Here is a 25075-nt window from a genome sequence, read left to right as displayed (position 1 = left end):
TTTCATCCTAGTTTTGTAGAGTTTTTTTGCATAAATGTGTTTTGTGGTTTTTTGCATATCGTGTGCATATATTGTTAGATTTATTCTTATCTGTTTCCTTTTCCAGTCATTTATTACTGTTGTATGGGAAAACAACTGACTTTAGTATATAAACTTTGTATCCTATGGTCATACTATATTCACTTATTAATTCCAGAATGTCTTTGTCATTCAGTTGGCTTTTCTATACAGATATTGTCATCTACAAAGTATTTTTTCTTGCTCCCTAATGTGTATACTTTCACTTTTCTTATCATATTATGCTAGTGGGATTTCCAGTACATTATTGAAAAAGAGTGGTGACAGAAAATGTCCTTGAGTCATTCCTAATCTTACGGGCAAGTATCATATTTCTGATCATTAATGATGACTTTTTGTAGGTAATCTTCATAAAGTTGAGGAATGTACCCTCTATTGCTATTTTGTTCATCTATCGCTAGCTTGTTCATAGTTGCTTTGTTTTTTATAAATGAGTACTGGGTTTTGTGAATTGTTTTATCAATTGATATTATATAATCGTTAGCACTGATGCAGTGGATACTACTGAATTTCAATTTTTGAACTAATCATGCATAACGGGAATACATTATACTGGGTTTTGTGTATGACTTTTATGTTGTTGGATTCAATTTGCTGATACATTGTTAGGTACTTTTGCATTGATATTCTTAAGAGATACATGCCAGTAGTTTTCCTTCCTTATAATATTTGTATCTGATCAAGGTTGGTACTAGCGTAATTTTGGTCTTATAAAATTACTTAGTGTGTGTGCTCTAGCTTCTCTTTTCTGGAAGAGATTAAGAATAATTTATATCACTTCTTTACTAAAATTGGATAGGATTTTACCAGTCAAACCGTCTGAGTCACGTGCTCTCTTGGAAGGAATTTATTGTTGAATCATGTTTTTATAATAGTTACAAATCAATTCAGATCATCTGTTTCTCCTTGTGTAACTTTGGGTGGTTTGTGTCTTTCAAGGAACATATACATATCATCTAAATAATCAAATCTGTGGGTGTAGAGTTGCTTATGATATTCCTGTGTTACCCTTTTACTGTCCCCAGGATTACTAGTGATGACCCCTTTTTCATTTATGATACTGAAATATGTGTTTTTTCTTGGTTACCCTTGCTAGAAATTATTTTTATTAACCTTTAAAGGAAAAGAACCTTTCAATTTTGTTGATTTTATCACTTTTCCTGTTTTCAGTGTCATTAACTTTTACTCTAATATTTATTTCTGTTTATATTCTTTTATTTCATGAAGCCTAAATTGTTCTTTGTTTTCCTTAGCTTCCTAAAGTAGAAGATTAGTTGTTGATTTTAGATCATATTTTCCTAAGATATGCAATCAATGCTATGAATTTCCCCAAGGTACCCGCTTTTGCTGCATTGCTAAAAATTTTGATGTTACATTCAAGTAAAAATATTTTTGAAGATTTCTTTTGTGACTTCTTTTCTGACCTACTTGTTATTTAGCTATAGGTTGTTTAATCTCCAAGTACTTGAGAGTATGTTTTCCTGCTGTGTTTCTGTTATTAAAAAATTCTCAATTAATTCTGTTGTGATCTGGCATCTTACCTTGTATAGCTTCTATACTTTTAAGTTTGTGTAGGTGTGTTTTATCAGTCAGAATGTGGCCTTTTCTTGGTAAATGTTCAATGGGAGCTTGAGAGGAATGTTTTTCTCTGTTGTTGGATGAAGTCTTTTATAAGTGTCAATTAGATTAATTTGATTGTGCTGTTCAGGTCAGCTGTATCTTTACAAATGATATATGTGCTTGATATATCAATTATTAGAAGAGGATTTTTAGAGTTTTCAACTGTAAAAGAAGTTACGTCTTTCTCCTCACAATTCTGTCAGTTTTTGTCTCATATATTTTGAAGATCTGTTTCTAGGTTTATACACATTTAGAATTGTTATGTCTTCTAGGTTGGTAATTTTTTCCCGAACTTTTAGAGTATTTCACTCCACTCACTTATTTGCACAGTTTTGATCAAAAGTACTGCAGTTCTTACCCTTATTTCTCTATAGGTGAGGTATTTCTCCCCCTACCTGCACACCCTCAACTTTTTCAAGCTTTCTCTTTGTCTTAGATTTTCTGTGGTTTGAATATTATATCCCTAGGTGTAGAATTTTGGGGTGTTTCTTACGTTTGGTATTCTCTAAGTTTCTGCATCTGTGGTTTAATATGTCATTAATTTTGGAAAGTTCTCAATCATTATTACTTCAGACATTTATTCTGTTCCACTCCCCTTTCTTCTCCTTCTGGCATTTCAATTAATAATCTTTGAAACTGTCCTACATTTATTGAATATTCCATTATAATTTTAAAATTTTTTCCTCTGTGCATTGGGAAGAATCTACTGAACTGCCTTCAGGTTCACTGATTCTTTTCTCAGCCATATCCAATCTACTGATTAGATTATTAAAGGCATTCTCTATATCTGTTACAATCTTTTGAGTTTAGGGTTTTCTTTAATTCTTTCCTAGACTTTTCCTCTCTGATTACATTACCCGTCAGTCCTTTATATTGTTTTTTGTTTCCTCAGTCAGAGCTCTTTACATAATTGTAATCATTTTAAATTCTGTCTGATCAGTTAAACTCTCTGCCATATCTGAGGCTGGTTCTGATCATTATTCTCTCTTGATTGTGTGTTTTCTTGCTTCTAGACTGCCTTGTAATACTTTGTTAAAAGCTGAATGTGATGTATTGGGCTTATAGTAACGGAAAAAAAGACTTTTTTTGTGTAAGGTTTTATGGTAATTTGGCTAGGAGTTGGGCTATGTTTAGTATGTTCCAGGTATGGCTGCCAGAGGCTTGAAATCCTCCTAACGCCCTTGTATTATTACTCTCTCTCATGCCAGGCAAGTAATGTGGCTCAGAGGGAGTCTGTCTTGCAGCTCTTCCAGCTGCAGTCTACTGTTACTCAACTCAACTTCTGTTGGTATGATGGCGAGTTGTGGATAAGTAAGCATTACATAATTTTATGATTCAAACTTGGGGTTTTTTTTATTTTAGTTTTTAATGAAACCATTCCAGTGGGCTCTAATCTTCAAAAAATTTTTTTCCTTAGCTCTGGAAAGTCTTTTATTCTGGACGGGAGGCCTTTGAATAAAGAAAGCTTCAGGTGTGTTTCATAATTACTACATTTCTTCTTTTCTAGTGAAACACACAAGAGAATCTTTCTTTGCTCTTTGCCCTGAGAACCTGGTGAAGTTACTGGAGGTAAAACCCACCAAAGTACTGGGTATCCTTAAGACTGCATGTCCAGTAATTTCTTACCATCATTCTAATCGGCACTCGGTCTCCAGCCGTTCAACACTACCCTGAACTCTACTTACATTTTACGGCGCCAGTGGCTTCCCTTCCAGTCAGCAGATCTCTTCTGTTTTCTGCATTTACGTGCCTGTCCAGATTTCATGGTGGTAGTTGGTTCCACAAGCTCAATTCTCTGACGGATCCAAGATAAGCTACTGATTTTCAGTTTGGTCAGCTTTTTCTGGTTGGAAGATAAGAATAATGACTTTTAAACCCTACATGCCACAGCTGAAATTAGAAGTCTCACATTTTCAAATGTCTGGGTAGAGAACATTGTCTACTCTCACAGAACATAATAACTAAATGAATAAAACTTCTGACAGAACTGAAAGGGCAAGTCCTGGTACAAGTGCCTGTTAACTGTTTACCGTGAGTGTATAAAAAAGGCAAGATGTAGTAAACAGACTTGTTCCAAATTTTATTATTGAAAATATTAAAATTAAAATTAATTAAATATTTATATATTGAATGTATCTTTAGCATAGAACTTGATAGGAGGAAACACCAATATGAACATGGCAAAAATCCTATTCTTCAGATATTTTATAGCTTGTGAGATACAGTAGTTATGTAAGAACTAAGTTGGAAAGAAGACCATAAAAACAGGGCTGTGAAAAGTGCATTTCCTCTGGACAAAGAGAACAAGAATTTACCTGTAGCTAGTGAATCACAGAAGACTTAAAGACAAACCCACAAAATCCCCAAAATGGTATTGAAAATGTGTGTACTTTTCTGGAGTGATGAATTGTTCCTTTCATCTTTCATCATATTCTCAACGAGATCATTATTTAGGGAAAAAATATGTAGCAGTAACTTTCTGGACTTGAACAGATCATGTATTAGGTAATTTTTATTAGTCTTAAGTACTAGTAGGTCTTGAATTCCTTCTCTTCCATCTTCACACTGATGCTGAGGTGAAGAGGTATTAATTTTGACGTCTCTCTTCCATCATTCTCTGTCCCCCAATCACATCCTGCTTGCCAACTCTCCAGTGTGACCAAAAGCTCAGGGAATCTGTACAACCCCAGAGAGCACAAACCTTCCTGGCAAGTGTACACTATCAAGGCTGAAGGCATATTTTCTGAAATCCCAGTATTTAAGACACTGGACATAATTAAAAACCTCAGACCTGAAAGGGTTTCGAGCAGCTAAAGGGACATCTCAGTGATCACTTCTCTGAACTGAGTAACTGGAAATCAAACTTGTAATCACTGATTTTAAAAAAATGAATTGAGAGAGAGAAAGTTGAACTATGCCACCAGAATGGAAATTCTCAATGGAAATTGAATGTTTTTTAGAAAAATAAAACATCATATATCTTACATAGCTATTTTGTGGATGAGGGTTGCCTGACTTTAAGCTTACAATGTGAATAATATCTTACATTTGTACAGGCCTTTTTTGTTGTTGTTTTTGCTTTTTGTTCTTACCATTTCAAAGTTCTTTTATATGCAGTCACTTTATGCTTTTTGAAGAAACATATAAAGCATACATTAGGGATCATCCTCATTTGTAAAGACGGACATGAGGGTTATGTAAATTTGTGTTAGGGAAGGAGCGGTAATACAGAAAACATCTTGCTAATAGCAAAAACAGGGAAAGACTAATTGAGCCCTACACAGAACTCATGCTCTGTCACCTTGTTTAGTAACAAGTCAGATTAACTTGCTATGCCTTGCTTATTCAAACATCACTCAAACTTTCAGATTATATAAGATTTTAAATCCCAATTAGCAGAAATTAAGAATAGATAATATTGCCAAACAAATGTATTACTATTTTCAGAGAAAATTTTAAAATTAATAAATATCACAGTCTGGTTCAAATAATGCCAGAATGTAAACTCTAGATCATGTTCACTTAAGAAAGAACACATTAACTGCCTGATCCTGGGATATGGCCTCTCTTAAATTGCTTGTGATTGTGGTACCTAAACACACTGATAAAGAATTAGAAAAGTATGGAATGATGGTAACATTTATGATGTACTAAGCATCTTTATCATTGTAAGCAATATTATTAAATCTCAAATTATGTTACAATGAAATATTATATCCCTGCTTTTACAGTGGAGAAGTGGGGAGGGTGTAGCTCAGCAGTAGAGCGCATGCTTAGCATGCATGAAATGGCCCTGAGTTCAATCCTCAGTGCCTCCATTAAATAAATAACAAACAAACAAACAATCAAACACAGTGGAGATAACTGAATCTTATATAAATAAAGTAACTTAACCAAAGTTGCCAACTAGTTTGGAATTGCAACTCTTGACTCTTGATTCCAGTGTCTAGCCATTTTTAACTATGCTTAAGATTTAGAATTTATGTTCTGGATATGAGTCATAATATGAAAGATAAAAAAAAATTTCAACAGATATTTAAGTTAAATGATTGTATTATTTTACTCATTTTTCATTACATCTCTAATCCACAGAGTTTGTGCTTTAAAAATGGTGAGTCATGTTAAATACATGATACAAAGAATTTATCAAAATTATCAACTTTGTTTACAATTTGCCTAAGCAATTTATGGGCTATTGTAAAGAATATGAAGCCAATTATAAAATAGTAGTACACTTTAAGACTAAGGTAGCAAACGAATGGGGAATAAGTAAAGAGATAGCATGAACCTCTTCCTAGGTTTAAGGTTGTTTTTGCTTTTGTTTTTTATTCAAGAAGCAAAGAAATAGTGCCAAGATTTTAATGACATCATGAGCACATGTGAGCACACAGAGCTACCTAATTTCTCCCTTGTTATTCAGAGATACACCTGGGTTTTTATGATGAATGAATCCTGCACAGAACTGTAATCCTTTAAGTCAAAAAAGCACGAAACTGGCAATAGCTGCCTTTTAAAGCCACTGAACTGAGAAAACTGGAGGATCATATCAATACATGAGACTCCATGTTGTTATCTCACAGGGAATATCTTGCTGCATTGCAATCACATGTTTTATGTTCTATTTCTTCTTGATAGTTGTGCCTTCTTTGAGATTTTAATGCAGCTGAACTGGACTTGTCCTACACAACCCAAACCTCATTTTCTTGATTAGCGTTAGAACTGTGGAACTGTGAGTATATACTTATGTGAATATAATTGATTCGTTTGTATCTAGTGTTTTGAATTACTGATAAATTCTATAATGTTATGGATTAACAGTTTATACTTAACCATATATTTATCTTAAATTTAAACAAATATGACATGCTCCACGACCATACAGATTTCTAATCATAAGATAGTTTTTGTTTTTTAATTTCAGTTAGGTTCTTATTTTACCCCTGAAGATGTCATGACTCTCCTATATTTGAGGAAGGTAATCAAGATATTATAGTTTAGATTTAGATTGGACTCTAGTACAACAATTATCCTAAACCTTGTATAACTTTACGAATATTCTACTAACTGGTCTTGAAGGATTAAGAAAATACGTATCGAGGAGAAAATTTGGGGGAAGAAAAAAAAATGAATGAGTATAGCTCCAGAGGCTTTATGAAAGTGTCGATCATCAGTGAGTAGAGCAAGAATGAAAATATAGAAACCAGGTGGCAGAGGGACTCATGGAAGAGGTAAAGGAAATTTCAGGTATGACATTTGTGCAGAAAGTCTGGAGACCAGCCCTGCCGGAGTGAGGCGGGGACATTGAGGGCTCCTGAACAAGTAGGTGATCATCTGAGGGACGGTGATTTGAAGACATTTGTTATGTGTGCATTTCTAACAGGGAGTTTAAGAATGTGTAAGTGATAGATATGGCCATCAAAATTATTATTTTTTATTCTTTATAGGAATAGAAATTTTAGATAGATAAACGCTTGCTTAGTTCTAGTTTGACTGGAGACCCAACCTCCAGAGTCTCGGTGTGGACGTGTGGTTAGTTCTAGTCTTTTCCCAGCTATCAAAGAAAAGCCGTCTCCTACAAGCTGTAAGGACCGCACTGAAGTTTACTTTTTACAAGACTGGGCTTCTGTGATAATTGACTTTGTTTCTGATTTTAAAAGTAAATACTAGAAAAAAAGAAAGATAGTGGGGGTAAATTTGGACCATCTGTAGTTCTACCACTCAGCCGTTGTATTTCCATTTAGCATCTCTTTCTCGCTCTAATGAAGATACATGTTTATAGGAGGGTTGGTAGAGTATACTGAATAACATTGTGAAAAGTAATTTTCACTTAGTTGTTTAAGTTTACCACATAGCATTAAATATCTTTAACATACTTTTTTTTAACAGCAGTTTTAGGCTCACAGCAAAATTAGAGGAAGATGGATATTCCCCACATACAATATGGCTGTTTACATTTTATGGTGTTTCTTTAAATCATTACTTTTGATGATACAGTAGCATTGTGTGAACTTTTGTTTTCAGATACATGCACTTTTAAGTACTCTTACAAGGAATTTAATTTGGATATAGCCTGCACTGCTTCCAGGCTTCTAGATTAAATAATGTGTGACATTTGCTTTAAGTTTCCTTCTTTTTATTTTTGTTACTTTTAGAAGTATAGTTGATTTACAGCGTTTCAGGTATACAGCAAAGTTATGCATATTTATATGAAAAAGAATATATATATATATGTTCTTTTTCAGATTTTTTTCCTTTACAGTTTATTATAAGATATTGACTATAGTTCCCTGTGCTAGACAGTAGGTTCTTGTTTATTTTATATACAGTAGTGGGTATCTATTAGGCCATTAAAAAAAAGGAAACTTATCTCCACCAACCTCTTATATATTATTGCATTGTCTCACTTCACCACCTGGATACTGATGTATCCACAGGTGCAAGTATTAGGGACCCCACATGATATGTAATTTGCTTTAATAACAGGAGATAATCAAGAAGTTTGTCCATCAGAATGAGATATGGATGAGTCTTAAATTTTTAGCCTGGGTTGTGATCAAACCTCAGTGTTTAAAGCAGCTGAACGAAGTCAGCACAGGCCTGCCTGAGCAGCTGGGAAGTGCTAATTGGAGCTAATTGCTGATTGGAGACTGGTGATTACTAATTATTCTCACCTGTACAAGCTGCCCTATAAAGAGATGCTAGGAAAGTAGAAGGATACAGTTTAATAGCTTCCTAGTGTGAGTCTTAGGACGAAGCAAGCGATCCGATGAGATGGGCTGAGAAAAGAGTAAAGACAGTAGTAAACGCCAGCACCCTCCCTCAATGCTGGGTTAGCTGACTCTGCAGTTATTGGCGCCTGGAGGGTGCACCTCTGTTCTAGAGTGCAAACCAATTCCACTTACGTGCTTAGCAAGAAGATTACTCTCCCAGTTTAGGAAAGAACATTTCAGAGAAGATGAGAGCCTTTTAACTGCATTGGCGAAAATACAGCTGTGAAGGAAGAGTTAACAAAAACCTGATCTGAGGAAGGTGTTTTCTTGTGATGTCACTGACAACTTTCTTTTGGGGAGAAACGAATTCCTTCCTAGCATCATCAAGCAATTTTTCTTGTTCCTTTAGAAAACTAGTATTGTACCAACGATGCCATCATTCGTGAGTCTAATGGTCTCTAGCTGTATATATATTTTGTCTTATACACAATGTAACAAAGAATATTTAGTGTGATTTTTTTTAGTTGAAGTATAGTTGAAATTCAGCTATGCATATGCATATATATATATATATATATTCATATTCTTTTTCATGTGAAACAAGACTCACAGACATAGAAAACAAATTTATGGTTACCAAAGGGGGAAGGGGGTGGGGGAGAGATAAATTAAGAGTTTGGGATTAGCAGATACAAACAACTATATACAAAATAGATAAAGAACAAGGTCTTACTGTACAGCACAGGGAACTATAGTCAATATCCTGTAATAAACCATAATGGAAAAGAATATGTGAACATTTTCTTTGTCTGTGTAATAATGACCCCGTAATGTTAGGTTTTTGAATAAGTTTAGTCAGAAGGCTCTCCCCTCATACAAGCTTGAAATAGAACTCTGGCTTGTGTTCATTACTAAATTTTCTACAAAGATCTTTTTTAATACTCAAATGTGCAGGGCAGCTAATTCTATAGAGACCGACAGATCGTAGTTGCTGATACAGAGAAACAGTAAGTAGAATGATAGCCAAGAAAGGAGAATCTGTAAAACAGTAAAGTGATGTTAATCTTTTATGTGGACACCGTCTTATAAAAAAGCATAATCCCATGCTCTGGAAAGAAACAAGGATTTCCAGTCCGTAGTACATCTGGGGAAACATGGATATCCAGGGGAAATTTATGAGTGGTGAAAAATTAATATTGTTATGGGAAACATAATTTTGGAAAACAGTAGAATAATATTTTGTGTAAGAAAGAAGTCAATTTCATTTTGACTAATTGGGATATTCATAGTTGGAGATAGACACATGTCCAATGAAAAAAGTATTCAATCACATGAGGAGGATAGGTGGGAATAACCAGATAATATTGCCAAATGCTTCTGGAAGATTTCACAGAAAAATACAGTAGCACCACGCCCCCCCCCCCCTTGTGTGAGGTGGCTACCTTGCAAGACCCTGAGTGGACAACTGACACTGCTGGTAATACAGAACCCTGTATGTGCCACGTTTTCTCCTATCCCTGTGATAGAGTTTAATTTATAAATTAGGTACAGTAAGTACTGTTCTCTTTTTTTTCTCCTCAATGAGCCTGGCCACAAGTTTGTCCATTTTGTTTACTGTTTCAAAAATCCAGTTGTTCATTTGATTGATTTTTTTCCTACTTTTGTAATCTCTTTTACTTATTTCCTCCCTGATGTTTATTATTTCCTTCCTTCTGCTGACTTCAGGCTTGTTTGGTCTGCTTTTTCTGATTCTTTTAGGTGATAGGTTAGGCTGTATCACTGTGAACTTCCGTCTTAGTGCTTTTGCTGCATCCCATAGATTTTTGTGTGGTTGTGTTTTCACTGTCATTTGTCTCAAAGTATTTTTTTTAATTTCTTCTTTGATTTCATCATTGACCTATTAGTTTTTTTAGCATATTGTTGAGCCTCCATGCTGTTGTTTTTTTCTCATTTCTTTTCTGCGGTTGATTTCTAGTTTTATGGTATTATGGTCAGAAAAGATACTTGAAATAATTCCTATCCTCTTAAATTTGTTGAGGCTTCTTTTGTGCCTGAATATATGATCTATCCTAGAGAATATTCCATGCACGCTTGAATTAATAATCTGTTTTGAGGGGAGGTAAAGTCCTAAAAAATATCAGCCAGGTCCAACTGTTCTGTTGTGTCATTTGGTTTCTCTGTTGCCTTACTGATTTCCTGTCTGGTAGGTCTGTCCAATGATGTTAATGGGGCAGGGGTGGGGGGATGGGTTAAAGTCTCCTACTATGATTGTGTTCCCATCAATGTCTCCCTTCATGTCTGTTAGTATTTGCTGTATATATGTAGGTGGTCCTATACTGGGTGCATATATGTTAACTACCATAATATCCTCATCTTGTATTGCTCCTTTAATCATTACATAGAGTCCTTCTTTATCTTTCTTTATGGCCTTTTGTGTATACACATACACACACACACACACACACAATGGGGTATTATCAGCCATAGGAGAGAAGGAAGCTACTATTTGCTACTACGTATATGAACCTTGAGGGCATGACGCTAAGAGAGATAAGTCAGACAAAGAAAGATACTGTGTAATATCACTTATATGTGGAATCTTAAAAATCCAGTCTATTAATACAGACAGTAAAATGGTGGTTACCTTGAGCTGGGAGCTGAGGGAACAGGAGAAATATTTAAGCATACAAATTTGCAACTAGTAGTAAGTAAGTCCTAGAGATCTAATAATGCACAGTAGAGTGGACACAGACAACAATATTGTATTATTATCCTCAAACTTGCTAAGAGACTAGATCTTAATTATTCCAACCTCAAAAAAGATAATGTTGTGATGTGACAGAGGGGCTACTACATTAACTACAGTGACAGTCCTATCATAATTATTTATTCATGTGTTAAGTCAAAGTTTGCACTTTATATATTTGTGAAGCTCCTTCATGTTGAGCCAGTTACACTAGATGCTTCCTTCCTCTATAAAACTTACGAAATTATAGTCACAGTTTAAAATATAATATTATTGAAACATATTTAAATGACAGATTATAAGAGAAGATAGAATACCTCTCAGGACTGTGTGTGGAAAAACACCGTCATCCTAAAATTCCTGGTCAGGTGGGTTCATTTGCATCCTCACTGGGAAAAGATCCATCAGAGACTGGTAACTGGGTGAAGACGCTGTGCAGTGGAAGGGTGAGCCTGCCAACATGCATGTGGTAAATTTCCCTAAGTTGATGTGTCACTTCACTTATTTTAGTATGTCAGTTTATAGTGATTTTTAAAAAGAATAGGCATAATTTCTGAATTGGTTTGAATGTGTAATTCTTTGAAAAGCTACTGCAGCTAGAGAAAGAAAATCTAGAATGAAGTCATTTGAGTGTGTGCTAGCCAGCTTCCTATATTAAAACTTCAAAATAAAATGATTGATGGTCTCTAGAAAAAAGCCATTTTTAGATCTGAAATGTCACTTAGACTTTTCTGTCCATTCAATTTGTTTCCACATTTACACTTAAATTCATTCTTCTTACCTCAACCTCCCATAAATATCATGGTTTTATACTATCATCCCAAGCAATTTCACAATACTATGAGGATATTCTTACAAAAAATATCTTAAGAAAACTACGGAATTTACTTAACATTTTTATTGAAAGGAAGGATGTAGCAATAGATCTACTGAAGTTTTTCTCAGCATAAACAGGCTTAACTATAGAAAGATCTTACTTAATCGCTCTAGGTTTATATGTATTTTACAAAAAAGACAGCTAGAAAATTATTTTTCCATTACTTTAAATGTTACTCACCTTTTCTATCAGAGAGTCATGACTTTTACCAAGGTAAATATCAGGGAAGTCATTGGGTTTACCATATTTTATCTTCCTAAAATATATTTTCAGTTACTAATGGACTAGACATATACAAATCTATGCTACCAATGATACTGTACTTTTTATCTTTTTGATTTGATTATTTTAAGTAAGTGGATTCTGAGATTTCTATCATGTTAATTTTTGAAATTGTAAACATGTTCATGCATGCCAATGTGTGTACTTTCCCAGGGAAGAAAAATTAATAATGACAACACCTGAATTTTGTCTCTCAGTGTGATACTGGCCCCCATGATTATTTGGAATATAGCACTACAGGATCTAGAGAAAGCATTTTAAAATTTCATTTGAAATTTTTAAAATTCCAAAATTGTATTTGTTGTTAGTTATTTCTGAAGTGAATAACAGAAAATTATTAAAAAAACCTTCAAGTAGATTCATAATATTGGTCACTAAGGTCAGAAATGAATAATTATTTAACTATGAATTCCAAAATTTTTAAGGTAACGCTTCACAAAACAACAGTTTAAAAAAGTTGTTTTGTGGACTTGAGTCCTTTGGTTAAGTTTCCCCAAATTAACAAGTGCTTACACTTGACTGCTTGAGAGTTCTACTTCTGACATCTAACCAAAATAGCTAATATGTATGCTTAACCTTGTTATCAAGACTCAGAATCTGAAGCAGCCTTCCTTGTAAGGAGGTGGAATTTCCACGTAGATTATTTTTTACTGAGTTTTTCAGATTTTGTTCATATTTTACAAAAGGCTTTGTCTCATTTGCTGTTATTTCTGGAAACAAATGTATTCACTTGTCATAATTTGAATACACCATAATGTTTGTCAATTAGGATTTATTTTGAAAAGTTGGGTGCAAATGTAGGCCAGGGCCTTAAGTACTGCAATAGTCAGAAGTAGTTGATTCTAATCAGAGAACAACATTTGCATTATTCACTTACTAAGATTCCTTATTAATAACTGTCTTTAACTTAACTATAACCAGAAACTACAATGTTACTCTTTGCTTTTTCAGTATATAGTGTTAATGAACTTAGTTGCGAACAAACTACTTAGACTGAAAACAACTCAATGACAGATGACGCAGCCTACCTTGCTTGTATCACTGCCGAGAGTCGGAATTTTCACAGGCCAGGCAGGATGCTGGAGGATAATGATTCATGCTTCTGAGGGGAAGTAATATACAGACAACCAGTTATACATGTTGTACAGACACATGAGATAGTGGAAACATTTTCACATGTGCAAGGGTTCTGAAAGTTTTTTTTAACACTTTTTATTGATTTATAATCATTTTACAATGTTGTGTCAAACCCCAGTATTCAGCACAATTTTTCAGTCATTCATGGACATATACACACTCATTGTCACATTTTTTTCTCTGTGAGTTATCATAACATTTTGTGTATATTTCCCTGTGCTATACAGTATAATCTTGTTTATCTATTCTACAATTTTGAAATCCCAGTCTATCCCTTCCCACTCTCCACCCCCCTGGCAACCACAAGTCTGTATTCTCTGTCTGTGAGTCTATTTCTGTCCTGTATTTACGCTTGGTTTTTTTGTTTTTGTTTTTGTTTTTGTTTTTTAAATTCCACATATGAGCAATCTTATATGGTATTCTTCTTTCTCTTTCTGGCTTACTTCACTTTACTCATACCTCTTAGCAGAACAAGTTAACTGAAACTGAATTATAGCAAAATAGGGGGGAAAATTGCAAAAAAAAAAAAAGGAAATATATAAAAGAAGCTGTAATCCAGGAGTTCAAGGCAGGGAAGTTACAGGAAGAAAAATCTTCAGCAGACATGCAGAAAGCGCTCGCTGTGCATGGAGCAACGATGAGATGGTTGTGAGAAAAAGGGAGGTTCTGTTCACTGAATGAACAGACTCTGGTAAAGGTGTATTATCTTTAGGTTTATGAGAAGAAAAAAAAATACTAAAACTCCTGAAAGGGAAAAATATGAGAGAAAAATATACCTCAAATATAAAGCAAGATAAAAGGTGATACTAGATCATTTACAGAGGATAGATTCTATCAGTATTGATACTAACATTATTTTCTTCTGAATGTATGGAGGTCCTCCATTCTGTACAGAAAAAGAACTAAAATTAAAATTAAAACACAGTTTGGCTATTTATGGGGTCATTATAATGTTACTTGTTGTTGTAGTGAGAAATATTATTAGTTGATTTTTAATTTCTTATTAGGCTCTAAGGTCGTCTTTGACATGGCTTCTTTGTTTCCTTAAACCTTCACTACCTGCCCGTATCAGCAACTGCGTCTTCCCTGCAAATACTGGCCGCCTTTCTGGGCAAGCTTGTTTCTACCTAGATCCTTTGTTCCAGCTACTCCTTCAGCATCCATTGCTTTTTCTCAGCTCCTGCAGAGTTGCTTCGTCCTGTCAGTCAAGCTGCAGGTTAGGAGTATTTTGATAGAGGCTTTCTCTGACAACCAGATCTAAAGCAGAGATCCTGCACTGCATGGCGCGGAAGTTTTGTGTGGACGTACGTTTTTGTATCTCTTAGGTAAATATCTGGGAATCACTGTTTGTTTATAAGTATATTTTTAACTTTGTAAGAAACTGCCAAAATTTTCCTAATAGAGCATACCATTTTATATTCCCACTCACTGTTCCACATTCTAACACTTGAATGTTAGAATGTTAATACCTACACTTGGTATTAACAAATTTCTTCATTTTAATGGGTATGTGATGGTGTGTCTTATGGTTTCTAGTTTGCATTTCGCTCATGATGAATGTTGAGTATCTTTCCATGTGCTTCTGCATTTTATATATAAATGTACATATATGAAGTACTATTCAAATCTTTCACTTTAAAAAAATCAGCTGGCTTATCTTATTTATCTTATAAAATTGAATTCAAAGAATTATATATACATTTTAGATATAAAATTATTTTTTCCAGTCTGTTTCTTGCCTTTCCATTTTTGTATCACAGACTTTGAAGAGTAGCTAATGTTTGACTCTCAAGTTTATCAGTCTTTTTCGTTGCTCGTATTTCTGTGTTCTATTTAAGACATTTTGCCTGTAAGACATTTTGCCTGTATCAGGGTTGCAAAGATTTTGTCTTACGTTTTCTTCAAGAAGTGTTTGAGTTTTATTTAGATATCTGCTCTATTTTGAGGTTTTTGTACGAGAGAAGGACTATGGTTCGCTTTTTAACTGCCTTTTTTTTCCCCTAGTACCATGTGTGTATATTTTGGGGTCTTTTAAAAATAACTATTTTCTGTTTAAAGCAGTTTGAATGGATTCTACTGTCTTCAACTAAGAAGAAAGCCCGATACATATGGTTTATGAAAAAGAGAAAGGCAGGGAGGAAGACAAGGCAGCCAGGTCAGAGCCTTTATTTAGATGCTTTAACTTCATCCTGAAAGATATGGAGCCAATGAAGACAAGGGCCATGGTCATATATACGCTTTAAAACAATCTCGCTTCAGTGAGCAGAAGTATGTGGCTGGCTGCGATCTCATTTATAGGACTAAATATTTATTTGCTCCACAATCTCAGTAAAGAAACATAAAAGCATTTAAAGAGCAGTTAAAAACCAATGGTTATAAATGTATCCTTTTATTCTGAGCATTAATCTTTGCCAGGTTACTATGTTAAATACTCAGTAACTAAATTCAAGTGCTCAAGTTCTACATTTCCTAGGAGGTAGAACTGAGAAGAATAAATGTAGACTGCTTTACTAGAGAAAGTAAAAGTTAACTCTTTATATATTTGTAATTGGTAAGATTTTATTTTGCTTAAGAATGAACTATTAAATATAGGTCAAACTGTATATTTATGTACATAAATATAGGCATAAGCGTTTGCTATATGTATGTGCTTGCTATTTGGAACCAGATTTTGTTAAATGCAGACAGGAATCATTTCACCCTTCCATAGTGAGTAATAATAAACCTGCCTCAAGAAGTCAGTTACTGTGTTGTCAGAAAGGAAGGGGAAGGAGCAAGGGAGGAAGAGGTGACTGTTTGTAGGAAGTGCGTTATGTGATCCTGTCTCAACTCCAAAGGGATAACCACGTTCAAAAATACTTAATGTACTGAATTTCCCATTTAACGTTCTGAGAATCATTTGCACACCTGCGAAGGAGAACGTGTTTCATTTTAGGCAAATTGATATGTAGACAGAACATATACAAGTATGAAATCACTAACAACTGTTGTAGAACATTTTGATGTGTTTTACGCAAAGTTCATCATCATGAACTAAGATGTGTGCTCATCAGGCAAGGATAAGGACAAAGATATTTGATGCATCAGAAAATTCTGAGGAAAGCTTTGAAGCTGTATTACCTGAATCGTCATTTTCCATACTGCTAATCACAGTAAGTTTGACTATGCATCCTTTTACATATGATTTTTAGTGGTATTTAATGATTTTGTGATAAGTTAACTTAGCAAAGATTTAACAGAAATACCAACTCTGTAGTTTGAAATGAAACTAACTGAAGAGCACAGCAAAAAGAAAGCAGGTGTATGTGTTTTATAATATAATAAACCTTTTTAATTTTGTTCTGAATTATACATAATCCTAAAACATCACCTTAATCATCTGCTTATCTTAGTTCTTGTTCATTTTCTCACGATAATATTACCTGTCAGGCTTTGGTTGTGAATGGAATTCAATAGGACTTCGAGAGATTCAAGTCCAGTGACTTCATTGCTACTCTCTTCATGAGAGCTTAGACGCAGGTGGTCCTCAAAAGCTCCCCCAGCAGCTGCTACAAGCCTGTGGTGTCTGGAGGAATGTGTGGGTCTTGACAGCTGGCTGGGGGGCTGATGTGTGCTCGAAACTACCTCTGAAAACCCATGACTCGTCCTCCTCTGCTCCCTGCCTAATCTGGCAGACTACACTCTGAACCTGTGTGAAATGGCATCTGAACAGTGTGACTCTCACCTTCTCTTTGGTGATAAAGAAACTATTTTTAAGAGGGTTGGGTTAAAAAAGGTGATACTGATTGTTCACTCCCAATCTCCAGTACTAACTTTTATGTCTCTTTCTAAATAGTAGAAAAATTAAAGTAAATTACAATACCTAGAAGAAATAATTAAATGAGATTATGAATAGTAAAATAGTTGAATGATTAATAATTAAATCATACAATAAATTATTAACGTTTTCTTACCCATTTGAATATAGAAGTGAATTATTTACAAACCAAGTTAAAACTTATCACTTTGTATTCAAATCACTCTAAAAAGAAGTGTATCCTACTTTCTTAACCTTCTCTCCTATTATTTCTCGCGCTCTACTCTACTGGCAGGGCCAGCTTCCCTTGCTCATGCTAGTCCTCTACTGAAATTAAGCCTTACGTAGTCATTGCCAGTGTTCAGAGTTCTACTTAGACAACAAATGCATTGTTCTTGACTGGTTTGACAGTGGGGAGACTCTTACTCAGTTGCTGACTGTGGAGCTCCTGAAGGCCACGGTAGGGCTGCAGTGCAAACTCAAGTGTGGCCTTTCCCAGCGTTCCTCTGCGTGTCTTTATCCTTGTTCTATCACTTCCAGCTGGTGTTTGTTGAGTGTTACAGTACCTCTCGGGCATTCCTGTTGGGATTAGGGTTCCCTGCTGCCTGAATGTGACATCTGAAAGACAGGGATTCATTCAGTGGTTAAATCTTCAATGATTTTGATGAACACCCGGTCTCAGGTTGTACACGATGACAACAAGGAGTGCCGGTACCCTAGCTCTCTCATGATTCTCTGCTACGTGGGGGTAAAGCTCCAAAGGCTACTTCTAGGTGGGTTTTATTTCTTGATTTCCTCTGAATTGGACGGGATGGGAGACAGTTCTCTCAGAAAATTTCAGTTTGGCAAGCCAAAAGATGTGGAAGTTTAGCCTTGGAGATGGGTTAGGGAATAGTGGAAGCAGCAAGCTAATTTTGATTTTCATCCTTTAATTCATCTTTATCAGGAAAAAAAATCTGCTATTTTCTTTCTTACCTGACTCCAGAGTAAACTTCTTAGAGTTGAAAGTGATGTTATTAATTAACATTCACAAATTAGTAACATTTATAATTATAGGAATTATATGTTTCCTCCTGTAGTTAAAATACTTTATGCTGTCTTATTTATATTTATATGAATTATAAGGCAGTATGGTAGATGCTATTACGCATATCTAGTATCTGTAATACAGACAGTATTATGTATTGTAGCATACATCCTATATACTACAACAATGTATTATATATGTATCTGCAAATATAAAACATATATTCATACTCTGTATTCTTTCAGTATTATACCCTCTATTTCTATATACATATAATTTTTCTTTATACAGTTTATATAATTGGATAAGCAACTACATTGTGTTTTGCTTCTATAAAGATGAAAGTCTTCAAGAGGCCTATTCAGTTGGTTGAACAATTTGATGCATTGCCTTGGAAGCATAGTTAATTAGCAATAAGTGGTTGCTGGGCTGCTTTTAGCAGTACTTTAAGTTCAACTAATGGTGAGTTTTAATTTTGTCAAATAGAATATGGACAGTTTATAGAATAAACAGTTTATCTGCTTGGGAAATACAGTCATAAGGAGAATTTTTACCTTGAACAGGGAAAGGGAAGATAATGTGACTAGCAGCCAGAAACAACATAATTTCACTGAATTTTTCCAGCTGCTGTAGAATCTAAATCTCCAAAATGTATAATGTAATTTTTTTAATGGTTGATGAATTGTGGAATTTTTTCCTTTTTTCATTTTCCTTAGAGGTCAGGGGGCAAAATTATATAAATGCTAAGTATTGCTTCAAGGTAAGTGAGCTGATAACAGAAAGCGGCCATTCAGAGCCCATCGTTCCCAGTCTAGGCTGTGCGACAGATTTACTGAGTGCCCTGAACACACACATGGGTGAAAATAATTGTATTTTTCTCTAATAACTGCCACTAAAATATCTGCTTAATTTCCTTTTTAGTCTGTTAAAGATAGAAGATATAGACTGTAAATATCTTTTGTTCAGTCAGTTCAATTTAAAACTTCAATTTCATACACAGTCCACTCCCGGTAAGCATCTGCCAGGCTGGTAGGCTCACGTTCACCCCTTTTCCTTCCCCACTCCCAGAGCTGGAGGACTTGTGCCTTGTTATGGACGCCTTAGGAAGCGAACAATAAGATGGCTTAAGGCAACAGAAATTTATACTCACAAACGATGTTGGAGGCTCCGTGTGCAGTGAAGGCGGCTGCAGGGCTGGTTCTTGCTCTCTCCTCCTGTCTGGTGACAGCCAGCAGCCCGTGTCATTGCTTGGCTTCCAGATGCATGACTCTAGTCTCCGCCTTTATCTTCACATGGTGTTTTCCCTGTGTCTCCTTATAACACACCAGTCAGATTGGATTAAGGACTCCAGCATGACCTCATCTTGGCTAATGAGACTTACAGTGACCATATTTTTAAATAAGGTCACAGCCAAGTCTTGGAATTAGTACTTTAGTGTCTCTTTTCCTGGGGTCCCAGCTCAGTCCGTACAGAAGAAACGCACACAGACATACAAGCAGTGGGTCTTTGGTTGGCGATGCTCTAGTGCTCTTGTGGCTCTGATGAAAAGGTGAGCACAGTTCTGTGCAGCAGGACGCAGTGTCCTGACTGCATGGTTCACGGACTAACCCCCTCCTCAGCACCTACCTCTGGTCTACTCCACGCCTTTCCTGTTGGAGTTTCCTTATCTGATAGCTCCCATCCGGGGGGGTGGGGGAGCCATAAGGTTTACATACCTGCTACCTCCCCACCTGCACGAGAGGAAGCACACCCCTTGTCTGAGTGGATCCTGGAACTACCAGCTGATCTGTCCTATCCCTGAGATGATACTATTTTCCCACTCACTCAAATTCCCACAGAATTTGAGCAACAAATCCATTCATTCCTTGAAAAATAATCAATGGAGAGGTGAGTGGCCTGGGTTTCAAATGATCATCTCCATAAGACTCTGTCCTGCACTTCTTTGACTAGGGGGTAGGAAATGTTTTAAAGATCCTTTGGACACAAACAGTGACACTCAACAGATGAAAGGCAGCTTTTGTTACAGCTCTAGAGAAGGCTGCCAGCGCTCAAAACACAGGAACGATCAAGTTACAAAAAGACATGGTAGAAACTGAAGTGTGTCTTACTAAGTAAGAGAGCCCAACCTGAAAAGGCTACATATGTTACGACTCCAGCTATATGACATCCTGGGGGAAAAAAAGAGAGACAGTGAAGAGATGAGTGTTTTCCAGGGATGAGAGAGCAGGAGAGATGACAGGCACAACAGAGATCTTTAGGGCAACGAGACTACACTGTGAGATACTGTGATGGGGGATAAATGACGTTATAAATTTGTCCAAACCCATAGAATGTCCTCTTGTTCACCACGAGTGAACCCTAATGTAAACTGTGGATGATTCTGATGTATCACTGTAGGCTCATTAATGGTAACAAATGCCCGCTCTAGTTTGGGAGGTTGATAATGAAGAGAGGCAATGCGTGCATGGTGGGGACAGGCAGTCCCGGCATCTCTGTACCTTCCTTTCAGTTTTGCTGTGAATCTAACACTGCTCTAAAAAAAACCTGAAGTCTTTTTTTTTTTTAAGTCTATATTTGCAGAATACATAATTCTTAAATTAATTCAGTATTTTAGAGTATTCTGCTATTATCTAAGCCTGAAAATGTCTCTATATTTAGTACTAAGGCCTCTTTGAAAATAATATTCTAATCTCTCAGCTCATGGTTATAGAATACTTCCTTTGTTTAAATCTGTCTATTAAGCTATTAGATTTTCATAAGACATTAGGCAGAAGAACTGATCTTAAGCTTTTTAAAAAAAATAATACATTGAGTGATTAAGTACATAAAAGAATATAATTAAATTTCAAAATTGTATTTTCCTATAGGATCTGTTCCTCCTAGTCACAATGCACAAACATCCTGATTCTCTGAAGCGGTTACTTCAACTTCTGATCATGTAAATGCGATAAGCTTTTCGGAGTTTTTTATATCATATATTCTTAAAAGAAACAGGCTCTCTTTAAGATCACAAAAAATTAATTTTTTAAAGTTAAAAAGTATTTTAAACATTCAGCACAGTAAATTTTCCTCAGTGTTCTTCCCTTTCTGTTTTTCAGTGGGGAAAAAACAAAAAAGATCTTGGATCTTGCTATGAAACACGCTTACTGAGATATTTTCATTTATAGAATTAATACCATATAGCCTAACTTATTCTAAAATACGTCAGTTGGTCTGTGCCTGAACTGATATAAAGATGAATAGTATAGGAATTTGATGGAAAGACTGAAGAAATAGTTTATCAAAAATACATGAAAATAGATAAGCAATATGACTGATGTACAATAATAAAATACAACTGGAAAAAAACTGTTCCTGAGCAAGGTGGGACTCAGGAGAAAGTGACGGCTGCACCACCACAGCGAGGGTTCCCTGCCTGTGGTGCCACCTACCGCCATGCACATCAGAGCTAGGTAGAAAATAGAAAGTGTGATCATCAATAATGATTTCATTGAGAAATTATAAACTCTTTAAAACAAAATGCATACCACTGTAATGTTAGATTAAGATGGAGTATGTCAGACGTCAGTAACTGCTAAGGCAGTAAATTAAGCGAGAACAGTAAGGTGACAGAGTGCTGCAGGGGGTAACAGGAACGCCTTCACTGAGAAGAGTGTATCTGGTAAAGATTCGCAGTGGTCCGGATGGAGGGAATGGAAGAGCAAGTGTGAAGGCCTGAGCAGGGATGCCGGACTTCTTTTATAGAGTAAGGAGGCCAGGATGCCGAGACCAGAGGGAATGAGTGCGGAACAGTCAAGGTGAGGTCAGCGAGAGTAAAGACGTACCGCAGAGGTGCCACTGGAAGAGCTCTGTTATTATGGGGAAATTAGATGCCATTGGAAGATTCTGAGAGGAGGAGAGACAAGCTGTATCTTCATATAAACAGGTGAGAGCAAGCTCATGAGAGGTGTAACCCAGGTGAAAGATGGGGTTTCAATCCGAGGCTTCCATCAGAGTGTTGTTAGAGGAGATGGTTAGAAAGTTAGAGTCAGAGTTTGAAGAAGTAGCTAGCCAGGTTTGCAGATGTAACAGTAAGAGGAAGATAAAAGGACTTAGTTTCTAGCGAGGACCAGTCGGTGACGTCTATCTTTGATTAACTAAGGAAAAGAAGGCTGCGGGAGAAACAGGTTTGGAGAGTCAGGGGAGCTATAAATCTCAGAAGTTTGGTTTTCAGTATAGTGTATTTCATGAAGAATAATTTAAAAGAGCTTCATGGTAATGAATAAAATTTAAACTCAAGATTCTCTTTAAGGAATCTCATATTTTCAGGGATTTCATTTTAGCATTAGGGCTGCCTTAAATGTATATACTTCAGTTTATTAAACAAAGGTTACATTTTTCTAATTTATAGGTTTTCTCTACCACCTGACAATAAAAATATCTTGCTGGATATGTTAGACAGTGAAATACCCATATTATCTCCATTAGTTTTCTATTGCCGCATGGCAAATTAGATAAACATAACTCACTAATCAACCTGGATCACAAATCCAAATTTGAGTTACTGAAGTCCTCTGCTCAGGGTCTTGCAAGGCTGAGAGGAATGTGTTGGGCATGTTTCAGTTCTCACTTAGAAGATCTGCTAGGGAATGATCTACTTACAAGCTCATTCAGGGTTGTGGCAGGATCCAGTTCCTCGTGGTTGTGTGACTTTTCTTTCAGGCCAGCAGGAGCACATCTGATGCCTCATCTTCTTTCAAAAGCTCCTTTAATTAAACCTGGACCAGGAGAGTTTCCATTTTGATTAATTCTTGCTACTCTTTAGTAACCTAATCAGAGGAGTGATACACCATCACATCCACAGGTAATGCCCACATTCAAGGGGAGGTGATCACACGGGACATTTATTCAAGGAAGCTGTAATCTTAGTGGCCATCTTAGAATCCTGCCTCCTACATCTGCCCTAAAGTCCTCATCTTGTTAATGATGCTACCAGTACAATAACACTACTGGTAACATCAATGTATTACATGAGTCTGTGGGTCATGATGGACTCCTTCATTTGACTCAGTCCACCTGCAGTATTTCTGGTGGTATTAACCAGTGCCTCAATAAATATACTTAGTCATGGAATTGAGTAAAATAGGCAGTTATTAGTAATCAGACAAAAACTTAACATTTGCATAATTTCCATTGCTGAATAACTAAGTAATATTTCAGACGTAGTGCATCATTGGTTCAAACTTTTGTTTGTTAGAAGGTCAAAAAGAGGAAATAAAATTTCTTTACTGAAATTCAGTATGCACTTCTATTTTCCCTAGAACCGAAAATTAATGAGCATATGAGATTTTGATAAATGGTCTATAAAAACAAACAAAAATTACAGAGAACGAATAAAAGACAGCCATTACTGTGAACAAGCAGATGCTCTCCTTTCACATTATACTTCAGGCTTTCACCAGACATTCCTAATTACAGTCTGTACACTGCTATTCTTGCAATTCAAACCATTAACCTTCATCTGAAGCACCAGTGTCTGATAAGGTGCATTGTCGTTGCTCTTTTCCTGTGAAAGCCAGTGCTTGCTTGAAGAATGAAGAGACTATTGAATGGAGTTAGGGTTCATTTTCTGTTTCAACGCAAAAAATAAAAAAAAATCCTAATTCCTCCTCACCCAACAACTTGCAACGAGGCATAAGCTGTTAAGCCATTTTCAAGGAGAAATACAAATATTTTAATTACCGAATCAGTAATAATGTATTGCTGAAAAATAGTTTGGCTAAAAATGAAGAGAAATACAAAAAGAAATAGAGAAATAATTGGGCAATTCCAGAAGGAATGATGTGCAATTATAATGTACAATTAGATCTTCACACAAAAAAAGGGGGTGGGTGGAACGGCATAACCAAGCAACAGATGCTTTGTTTACAATGTAGTTTTGGTTTTCTTAATTACTACTTAGGAGTCAGATTTTCCAGGGTTATAAGAGCAAATTATCACTAGTTCGTCTCATTTCTATACTTAAGCTTAATCAGATGGTGTAATGTAATACTACATGCGGTAGTTTATGTCTACTCGAGTCTATATAAAAGCTTAAGCAGGCAATTTACCTGGTTCATGCCTTCTCTAATTAACCCTTTCAATGTTGTAAGGAATGGTGATAATGAGATCAGAGCATATTTAACTTTCTAACTAAAAAAAGGTGTATATATCTATTCTTATATAGCACCCATACAGGAAAAATAATTTTAACATATGTAAATGATAAAATCTCTTCTATATGATGGATTTGATACAATCTATTTAGTATATTGTTTTCCTGTTATGGAAGTAGTTTCATTTTAAATAAATAGGTTTCTTTCTAAGGTATTCAAGGTGATATGCTTTCAGACACATTGACCCTAAGCAGCATAAACGAATTCCTCATACAAATTTTTAGAACTCAAAGGGACCTCAAAAATCATCTAGGACCATTCTTTTATTTAATTTATGAGCTTAGTTTATATTTAATGTATTAAAATTAACAATTATCAAATAAATAAATAAGATAAATGGATTTAAAGTCCCCACTTAGCTAGTGAACAAGTAGAGATTTAAAAACAACACAGTTTCTGGACAATAAGTCCAGTAAATAGTTAAATTTCACTAAGAACTGGCTCTGGGACTACTTTCTATAAAGCTTGACATGTATTAATCAGACAATGCATTTTTATTCGAGTTTAGCTGATATCATACTGGTTTCAGGTGTGCATCATAGTGATTAGATATTTATATACATTTTGACATGGTCACTGTCAATCTAGATACCATCTGTCAGTGAACA

General features: G+C 35.5%; 1 long non-coding RNA gene across 5 annotated transcripts in view; it reads right to left on the bottom strand.

Moving 5' to 3' along the window:
* Positions 1-25075, bottom strand: part of LOC140688778 (uncharacterized) — a 358657-nt gene that overhangs the window by 214373 nt on the left and 119209 nt on the right. For all 5 annotated transcript variants that reach the window (XR_012063599.1, XR_012063595.1, XR_012063596.1 and 2 more), the window contains exons 4-7: positions 22915-23030; positions 19424-19586; positions 17673-17864; positions 3384-3541 (exon numbers count right to left, since the gene is read on the bottom strand). This is a non-coding gene — a long non-coding RNA (uncharacterized lncRNA). The remainder of the gene's footprint in view (positions 1-3383; positions 3542-17672; positions 17865-19423; positions 19587-22914; positions 23031-25075) is intronic.

Source organism: Vicugna pacos, chromosome 23 (genome assembly GCF_048564905.1).
Source record: "Vicugna pacos chromosome 23, VicPac4, whole genome shotgun sequence".
NCBI classification, from domain to species: domain Eukaryota; kingdom Metazoa; phylum Chordata; class Mammalia; order Artiodactyla; family Camelidae; genus Vicugna; species Vicugna pacos.
The sequence above is the reverse complement of the archived record's forward strand: the minus strand, read 5'-3'. Positions and strand labels throughout refer to the sequence as shown.